This window comes from Tenrec ecaudatus, chromosome 7 (genome assembly GCF_050624435.1).
Source record: "Tenrec ecaudatus isolate mTenEca1 chromosome 7, mTenEca1.hap1, whole genome shotgun sequence".
Taxonomy (NCBI): Eukaryota; Metazoa; Chordata; class Mammalia; order Afrosoricida; family Tenrecidae; genus Tenrec; species Tenrec ecaudatus.
This window is the reverse complement of record NC_134536.1, coordinates 102,277,469-102,287,477: the sequence shown is the minus strand read 5'-3', so window position 1 is coordinate 102,287,477 and position 10,009 is coordinate 102,277,469. Positions and strand designations below refer to the sequence as shown.

The 10,009-nt window shown below is 41.7% G+C and overlaps 1 non-coding gene across 1 annotated transcript; it reads left to right on the top strand.

Annotated features, from left to right (window-relative positions):
- The first annotated feature begins 527 nt into the window (after positions 1 to 527).
- LOC142453876 (U2 spliceosomal RNA) lies at positions 528 to 717 on the top strand. Its single transcript, XR_012785451.1, has one exon. It is a non-coding gene; the product is annotated as a U2 spliceosomal RNA (small nuclear RNA).
- Positions 718 to 10,009: the final 9,292 nt, after the last annotated feature.

Sequence of the window (10,009 nt, the reverse complement as noted above, 5' to 3'; positions counted from 1 at the left end):
TTGGACTTCTAGACTTGAGTTGAACTGGTTGGGGATATTTGCTTGGTATAAAGTTACTTCTTGATAAAAAGCTGTCCATTAGACATACATGAGTGGCACTGGATTTTTTTTTCTGTAGTCAACCCGGCCAAACACAAACTTCTTCATCACAAATATCTTTTTCCGCAATGCAAATGGTTACCATATATGTCGATTTCTCCAGCAGTCAAGTTTTCAAGAAGTCAAATTAAGCACAACTTTTGGAAGAGAGGATGGAGAAGTTGAATATCAGCAGCTAAAAGGAGACCAGGGCCAACTACGGAACACACTATCAGTTGCTCAAAGGGAGGTTCAGGATGAAGGTGGATAAAGCTAAAGCAAGTCCACAAGGGCTAAGATACAACCTTGAGTATCTGTCACCTGAATTCGTAGGACATTTCAAGAACTGATTTGACTTATTGAACATTAATGGCAGAAAACCTAATGACTTGTGGAATGACATCAAGAACAACATGAAGTGACCAAACGGTCATTAAAAGACCTGAGAGGTCGCTTCTCAGCCTTTTAGCTAAGATCAAGTGTAGTATCTGTTCTTATCAGTTTAATATCTGATATGTCCTCTATCTGAGGACATATATTAAATGGATTTTTGGAGCAGGGAGATGGAATAGGAGCTTGCTCTGTCCGCTCCACGCATTGACTTGGTATTGCAGTACTTCCAGGAATAGTGCACCCCCTCGGGGGACTCTTTACATTGTTTTTAAAGTTAGATTTTCTCAACAAAAATATGTCATTTAAAAAAACCTGATAGAAAGGATCAAAGTAGCTATGAGAAGAGACTGAAATTTTCTCTTAATCATGGATTAACTGAGGTATTTGAGGGGTACGCCCCCAAACCAGAATTGCACTGGCAGAGCTTTCATTGTACACATTGTCCTCACCAGGGGGACATCCAACAACTCGCTCTGAGTTAGTGCACCCTCTGGCATCACCTGGGAAGGTTCTCTTTGGTCTCAGTGAATTTTTTTATAAAAGCAGTTTTGCTCAAACCTCATTTTGGTGATATAATTTAAGAAAACGACCTGTGGCTATGAATCCTATTGAGAAAAATGCCACAGAAATGAACACAGCTTACAAGGTCAATGCTATGGAAAAAACTCAAGTGTATGATGAGTGGTTTTCTCATTTCAAAAAAACGTGAAATGTTAATGTATGACAAATCTCATTCTGGATGTCTGTAAACTTCCCAAATGGACAAAATGTTAACTTGTAGTGAATTTGGAGTTCATTTTACCAGGTCAGACTGTTAATGAGGCATTCTCTTTAGAGGTTCTGAAAAGATTGTGTAACCGTATGTGACAAAAGAGTTCTGATGGGTGGCAGACTGTGGCACTGGTTTTGCCACCACAACAATGCACCTGCTCACACAGCCATCTCACTGTGGCAAACCTCAGCATGTTTTTTTGCAAAACCCAGCATGCCTCTCTTGCCCTACATGCCTTACTCACCTGACCTCTCTCCATGCAACTTTTTGTTTCCATGAATGAGGAGGGACATGAAAGGACAGTGATTTGACCACATAGACGAGGTAAAGAAAAAACATGAGGGGGGTGCCGTCAGCCATCCAAGCAGATGAGTTTGAAAAATGTTTTCAAGAATGGAATCGCAGATTTGACAAATGTATTTAGTGTAATGGGGAGTATTTTGAAGGTGATAAGGTTGTTTTATTTTAAAAATTAAATACATACCAGTAGCTTTGGGGAAAATTCCATTCTTGGAGAGGTACCCCCTCATATGATGAAATTATGACATAATAGAACTGAACAGAAAAATTTAAAGAGCAACTCCTTAAGACCGAGGAAAATATTATACTGAAATGTATAAAGACCTTGCATTAGAAAACCAAATATGAAGAACATGCTCAGCATATCTTAAAGTGAAAGAACTCAAGAAAAAGTTCAAGCTTCAAGTTGCATTGTTGAGATATTATATGGGTAAAATATTGAATGATGTGGAGAGCATCAAAGCAGATGGAAGAATATATAGTTACTGTAACAAAAAGAACTAGTTGACATCCAGCCACTTCAAGAGATAGCAAATGATCAAGGACCAGTAGTATGGGGAAGAAGTCCAAGCTGCGCTGAAGGCATTAGCCAAAAACAGATCTCCAGAAATTGCTGGAATACCAATTGAAATGTTCCAACAAACTGATGAAGCACTGGAAGCACTAACAATCTATGCCAAGTTATTTGGAAGACAGCTACCTGACCACCTAACTGTAAGAGATCCGTATGTGTATCTAGTCTAAAGAAAAGTGAACCAACCTAATGTGCAAATTACAGAACAATATTATGGATATCACATGCAAGTAAAATTTTACTGAAAATAGTTCATAAAGTCCACAGCAGTACATTGCCAGAGAGTTGTCAGAAATACAGACTAGATTCAGGAGAGGACTTGGAATAAAGGCTATCACTGCTGATGTCAGATGAATCTTGGCTGAAAGCAGAGAATACCAGAAAGATGTTTACTTGTGTTGTATTGCCTGTGGATCTTAAACTATGGACGGCCTTGATAACAATGGGAATTGCAGAACACTCAGTTGCGTGCATGCAGAACTTGAACATGGATCAAGAAGCAGTTGTGAGAGAGAACAAGGGAACACTTTATGATTCACAATCAGGAAAGGTGTGCATTAGGGTTGTACTCTCTAGCTAGACTTATTCAATCTGAATGTGGAGCAAATAATCGGAGAAGCTGGGTCAGATGAAGAGGAATGGTATCAGGATCGGAGGAAAGCTTATTAACAACCTTCTTTATATAGTTGACACAACCTTGCTTTCTGAACGTGAGAAAGACATGAAGCACTTGCTGGTGAAGGTCAAGGATTGCAGCCTTCAGTATGAATTACAACTCAGTGTAAAGAAAGCTCAAATCTTCACAACTGGACCAATAGGAAACATCATGATAAATGGATTCTGCATCTGGCTCATCATCCTTCAGTTCTTTGGACTTGAGCCAATCGCTTGCCATTTTGGCTGTTAATTCTGGGAGTCTCAGTGCCTTGCCATCTAACCTGCAGATCCTCATGTGCTGTGTCTTTGTAGCCATAACCCTGATCGGCTCGCCTTGGCTTCCTTAGCTTCGGCAGTTACCAGCCTGTTGTATTCCTGCGGATCTAGAGTTTATCAGCCCCGGTAGCTATGTGAATCAGAAGTCTGAAACCTCATACCTGACTTGTAGCCTATCCAGACTTCCACTTGCCCAATTCTATAACTGTGTGAGCCATTTTCTTGGTATAACTTTCTCTATATACATATAAAACTCCACTGGTTTTGCTTCTCTAGAGAACCTAGCCTAAGGAAGCACCCCCAACACTCAAGTTATCAGTGCCTTTTTACTACCTCATCTTCTCCCGAGTGTTTGCCTTAAGTACCATCTTTTAATTTGGAAGAGCTTCAGGATAAAATCTGGAGTTTCAAAATTTCTTTCTGAATACATTCTTGGATGTGTCCTGAACACATCTTTTACTGCAGTGGTTCTCAGCCTTCCTAACGCCATGACCCTTTAATACAGTTCCTCAGGTGTGGTGACCCCCCACCATAATATTATTTCCATTGCTACTTCATAATTGTAATTTTGCTACCGTTATGAATTGGGCAACCTCTGTGAAAGGACCATTTGACCCCCAAAGGGGTCACGACCCCCAGATTGAGAACTGCTGTTTTATTGGCTCTTCCGGGTGAACGCTCCTCTCCCCATATTCCACAGTCCCTCTTGAGTGAACTTAGGTACTTGAGTGACAACCTCATTTTTCCTGTAGCCATCCTCTGCTTCCTAAATTCTATGCCGGTGAACACTGCTCCCCAATGATGGAGTAGAAGGTGTATGAGGTTTTCCATGGCAAACGAGAGCCAGCCCTTACCTGGAGCCTCCCAGCGCTCAGTTCGAGTTGGTCCGCCTTCCCTTAGCTTGCTGTCTGTAACAATCTTTCTTCACAATCATGCTTCTTCCATTAAAAAAAAACAAACAAACTTCTGTGAACATCTGCTTCTGTTCCTACTCACTCTCCAAAGGTCACCTTTGGTTTTACCAAAGTGGTGGATCAATTGTTCAATTCCTTAATTTTTCGCTTCTGTGCAAAGTCATACAACACACAAAATAACCAAGGCAACGCCTCTCTCTATTTGCTCTTCTTTTTCTTCACTCTTAAGGCAGAAGCAGCTCCTGACCTGCGTTTAGATCCTGTCTGTGCTTTCCTTTTGTGTGCTTCATTTCAACCTCAATCCCTATAGCACACCACTAGGAAAAAATATACAAGACAAATGTGAAATATAAATGTGTTCTTCCGTTCTAGCCAGGTGACTTTCGAAAATACAAATGTGACCCTGCTTCTCGTTCCCCTCACTTCGCTGCACCACTTGCTAAGGCTTTTAAAATACATTTTAAATTCTCTCACATACTAGTCTAGGGCATCCCTAGAAGGCTCTCCTCCTTCAGCCTTCTAATCCCATCTCTCTTTTCTGATATTGGCCAACTGTTCAGAAGAAGCTCCATTCTCAAACTTATCTCCCACTCCTTCCTTAGCCCCTTGCATGCCCTCTCGTCAGCATTCCCTAGAGCCTCCTCTGGGAAAGGTCGCTAGTGATCCCACATAGGCGGTCATAGCAAAGCTAGTGGGCTGGCTCTGTCCTCTCCAGCCACTGAGGTTTGATGACATAGCCCAGCTTGTTGTCTTGCAAACTATTTCCCTCCTTTGGACTTTTAGTGAATGATGTGCTTTTAATGACTCTCTTTTTGTTCTGAGTTCATTTTTAATGTCTCCTTTCCGGGTCCACCTTCTTTTACTCATGCCCTAAATGGAGATATTCCCCCACATTCTGTCTTCCACCTACTTTTATCTCTACACACACAGACTATAAACGTTTTTGCTTTTCTGTGGATAGCAGAGGCCCTTTGTGTACATAAGGTTATATTTGGTTGTCAACCTTGTGTCGATTAGTTCTAAGCCTAACCTTGAACTTTCAGGTCATTCTATGACATTTGGAGAAGGAAGTAGATTGAATAAGGGTTATGCCTTCTTTCATGCTTATCACAGAAATATGCATGAGTACACTAGGTTTTTAACCCATATTGTTGGAACTGGCTTACTGGAGCCTGGAGAAGTCACGGTATCACACTAACCAGCCCGCTCCTACTGTGTGGGCAAGTTGTTCTTGTTAGGTGCCATTGAAGTGGTTCCGACTCATGGGGACATTCCTCATCCCTACGTCGTGCCTATGCACAACACAAGACTCTGCCAGGGCCTGTGCCAGCTTTACCATTGTTCTTCATAGGCCTGAGCTCATTGCTGTGGCCACTGTGTCAGTTCATGGGCATAGGCCACTCAATCAGGGCCTTCAAGTGCTTTCTCTGCATGAAAGGAGGGCCGTAGGTGACACGTGTGGGCTAACAAAGCTTAATGACAAATTCTGACACAACAAATCAAGTTATGTGTCAAAAATAAAAGAATCCAAAATCTTGTCTACTTCTGTAGTCAGCAATCAAATTGCATTAGGAATTGAGTTGGAAATTGCATATCATTTTTGTAAGCTACAGAGTGAAACCCCATTATCACTTGATCAATCAATCAATCAAATCAGAGCTTTTTTAAAAAATCACAGTTGTGTGTGTGTGTGCACGCCCTAGTGCACACACACAATGCATGGCCGCTGTGTCTGTTTCGTGTTATTGTTGCCTCCTGACTCTGTTTTGGTGTTGCTAATTGATCAAGTGACTGGGACGAGGGAGTGAGGGTAGCAAAGAAATGCTATTATTTTTTGAGTCACACAACTATGAGTAGAGAGCTTCCATTTAATCCTCACAAGCCAGCATGTAAAATAATGTCATGTCAGTCTTGCACATGATAAAAGTGAAGATTAGAGGGTAAATTAACTTGCCCTAGATGAAAAAGCTGGAAAGAGGCACACGTAGGTAGGAACCACCTTCTGTGTAATTTCCAAGCTCACGATAATCCAATGGCTGAGGAGTTCTGTCGGAGGGGCACGGGCACTTTCCCTTCATTTGAATGCCTCTAGGTGGGGTGAGCTGAAAGACCAAAACTCACCTCAGGGTTAGCATCTGGTTGATTCAGCATTTATGTTATCTGCCTAAAACCTTTCGTCATGTTAACTTGCCACCTCCTCACAGCCTCTTCTAAGTTTTTATTCAGCTTGAGGTGATAGCAATAGAAACCAAAAATAGATAGGTAACATTGCAATTCTAATGGCTGTCAGGGCCTATTTCAGCATTGCCCCGAAATGAAAGAAATGTACTATCCAGCTTTGGCTCAGATTTTCCAAAGTGAACCTGGAAACTACACTGTTACTATCATCATCCACTTTAATCGTCAAATACCTGCATCTCCCTCTCCCTCTCTCCTTGCCCCATCTCTTTCCTCATCACATGAATTCTAACTCTTGGAAGCCCCTGATGTGTCAGAGCAGTAATATGCACAAAGCACAGAGTGTTCATGGCTGGTTAAAAAACATTAGATCACCTGGCCTTTGTGCATATTCCCTCTAAATGGACCCCAACCTTCTAACATTTTGATTATCAGTGAAGTGTATTACCTGTCTAAGGTAGCGTTTATATCATGCCAAGGTTACCAATGAAATGCCTGCTTTCTGAAGAGGCTGGGGCATATCCTAAGGCTCAAAGGCTCAAACCGTTCGGTTTCCGGATTGGGATCTCTTCGTTCTTGCATCGCAACACTGAAAGAATTCGTGCAGCCGAAGCATGTTTGCGATACAAGTAACTTTTATGAGAGAAGGGGAAGTTTCAGGTATGACAGCCTCAAAAGGTACATGCTATTTCTGGGAAGTGTGCAAGGCTGCGCAGGAACGGCACGACTGAACAGGAGAAACCACGTGGAAGGAACACCAGAACAGGAGCACAAAACCACCCTTGCGGGACCAGAAAATCCCAGGGTGGGGGGGTTGGGGTGGGTACAAGAGAAAGTGCAGGGCGGTGAGCCTTACCTTTATTCCTTCCCACCCCACTGGCCAAGGAGACATGCTTGGGGGTATTGTCCCACCTTATTGGTTGAGTTTAGGCAAACCTGTGTGATGTCATGTGCCCAGGTGGTGGCTAGGTTTCGTTTCACCTGCATTTGGTGGTCCTGGTCTGCGCATGCTCAGTTTGGATTTTCCCCTAGGTGTCTGATGGGTGCCTGATTTCCCTAGAGCCCCTTTACTGAGGCCTTAGGGAGGCATTTGGGAAACAGCCCCCGTGAGTCCCTAGTCTAGCTACCTTGCAAAACCAGGCTACCAGACTGCAAATCCAAACTGCACTCACTGGTCCGAGTGCCACGGGCCCTTTTGGCGTAGTCGATTGTGCTGTGGGCTGCTAACAAGGAGGTCAGCGCTTCAAATGCACGCACTTCCCTGCTGGAGAGAGAAGAGACCGCTTTCCTAAAGACTGCCAGCCCCAGACTCCTGAGACCAGTTGACTTTGCCCAGTAGGATCCCTGGGAGTGGGAATCGACTCCGTGGCTGTGGGTATTTAATTTTAATCTACTTTAGATTCAAACTATGACATTTAAAGCAGGCCGATGGGAAGTCATTTCTAATGGGATGTTTCACGGTCTCTTTTTTATGGAGCATCGCCTACGTTATAGAGAGGGCACATCGGACAAGTGCACCCCAGTAGGCTTCCACAGACTGACCCCCCGGACTAAGAACTGAACTCACAGCACCTTCGGTTCTCACCTTGTGACCTCGTCTCCAGATAAAACACTCTCCTAAGAGCTAATAACACAAATAGGTTTTGCCTGTCTGAGAAATGGACACAACATTTGTCCCCATATTATTACATTTGTGAGAGTTATCTGGATTTGGGCGTGTAGCTTTTCATTGTGGTGTAGTTCCATAGAATATGACGATTGAACTTCATCTTCTATCAAAGACGGCCAATGGTTTTTTTCCCTTGACCCTAAAAAGCTTGATGTACAAATCATCCTTTGGAATTGACTGCCTTTGAGTCAATTCCGACTTGTACTGACCTTACCGTGCACAGAACTGTCTCATAGTGTTTCCAAAGTATCTCCTAGGGAGCTACTGGTGGGTTAGCCATCCAACACTTGAACTATTGCGCCAACAAGGTTCTTCGAACACAGAGTATCACAGAGAACACCCAAACTACCAACAGCAAACCGCCTCCATTGAGTGGATTCAAATTTATAGCGACTCTGTATAGGGTTTCTGAGCCTGGAACAGAAAGCCCCCTCTTTCTCTCTTGAGGCCACAGGTAGAAGCCCCATAAAAAGGCGTGGCTGGGGAATGAATGACTTGTTGGCAAGACTCCCAAGGAATTCACTAGGTGGCGCTCTTACTTCTTTGGCAATATGTACATCACAAGGCATAGACTATTTGGAATTATGGAATTTTTGAACTTCTTCCAAATGTGTGATGTAAATAGATACACCCTGAGGCAGTACCCCTTTTTCCCCGACTCTGTGGTTGGTGAGGGAATGGCAGGAATGAGGGTTTTCAAGGGATAATGGTGAACACAATTGCATTATTGAAATTTCTAAAGCATGGGTGATAGTATGGAATTTGTTTGCCTCAGTAGATTTTTGCCCGTGAACTTAATTCTTTAATTTCAACTCTTTATTTAATGTTGCTTAGAAGAGGTTGTATACATTTTATTTATCTTGCATTTAGTTGAAAGTTTGTAACAAATCTATCAGAATTTAAATGCTTATTTCAGCTACCATTTTGTAAACAAAATATTGAAGTTTAAATTTTCATAATTTCAAAGATATAATAGAGCAAGACGTAGAACTGGATTAGCTAATACTTTTTAACTCTTACTGAGTCAATGCTAACTCAGATATCCCCTGTGGGTTTCTGGGGTGTAACCCAGTTAATGGGAGTAGAAATTCCAGTCTTTTTATGAGCAATTCATAATGAATTGCAAAAATATTTGAAGGATATAACATTTACTTGAAATCATGGAACATACATGTTAGTTTGACTTTACACATACTATGTTGTTCACTTTGAAACATAAAGCTTTTCAAATCAATTCATTAGATATTCCATTCTTTATTTGTCATTGATTTTGAAATCTTCAGCAAGATTGGCAGATATTTCAATAACATATGCAGAGAAGTGACAATTTAAATTCCAAATTCTCTTGAATAATTACACTTACAATTATTCCTAATAATATTGCTCATCACATTTTCTTCTTGTTGCTTTTTAATGAGACTAGAGGCATTGTCCTGAAATGGCCTTTTTTGATTCACCACCTTTTTAAAAAAAATAATTTTATTGGGGTCTCGGACAACTCTTATCACAATCCATACATACATCCATGTGTCAAGCACATTTTTACATATGTTGCCATCAATGTTTTCAAAGCATTTTCTTTCTTTGAGCCCTTGGTATCAGCTCCTCATTTTTTCCCTCTCCCTCCCACATGAACCCTTAATCATTTATAAATTCTTGTTACTTGTCATGTCTTGCACTGTCCGATGTTTCCTTTTACCGACATGTCTGTTGCCCATCCCTCTGGGAGTCAGTGGTGGTATAGGTAGGTCATTAGATTCACCACCTTCTTAAAAAATCATTGTGTAGGGGAAAGAAATCTAAACATTAGTTATAATAGAAACTCAAATTTCAACAAGATCTTTTTTTCATGGACTTTTGTTAGGGAAGTGAAAGTCAAGTTTCATGACACAGATGAAATGTCAGTTAGTCTCAATATTGAGAATTATAAAATAAAGTTGAGGGATAAAGTTCTGTTAAGGGAGTAAGCAAAATTTAAAGGATAAAGTGAGTGAGTAGAATTACTTTGTATGCAATGACAAGTTTGTTACCTGGGCTGTCAATCTTATCAGGCGCTGTCATGTTACTGCTGCCATGGGGAGCCTGTGTACAATAGAGGGGGACACTGCCTGGGCCTGCACCATTCTGACAATGGTTGTGTTTGAGCCCAGTGGTGCAGCCAGTGTGTCAGTCCATCGCCCATGGCCCTTTCTTTATTT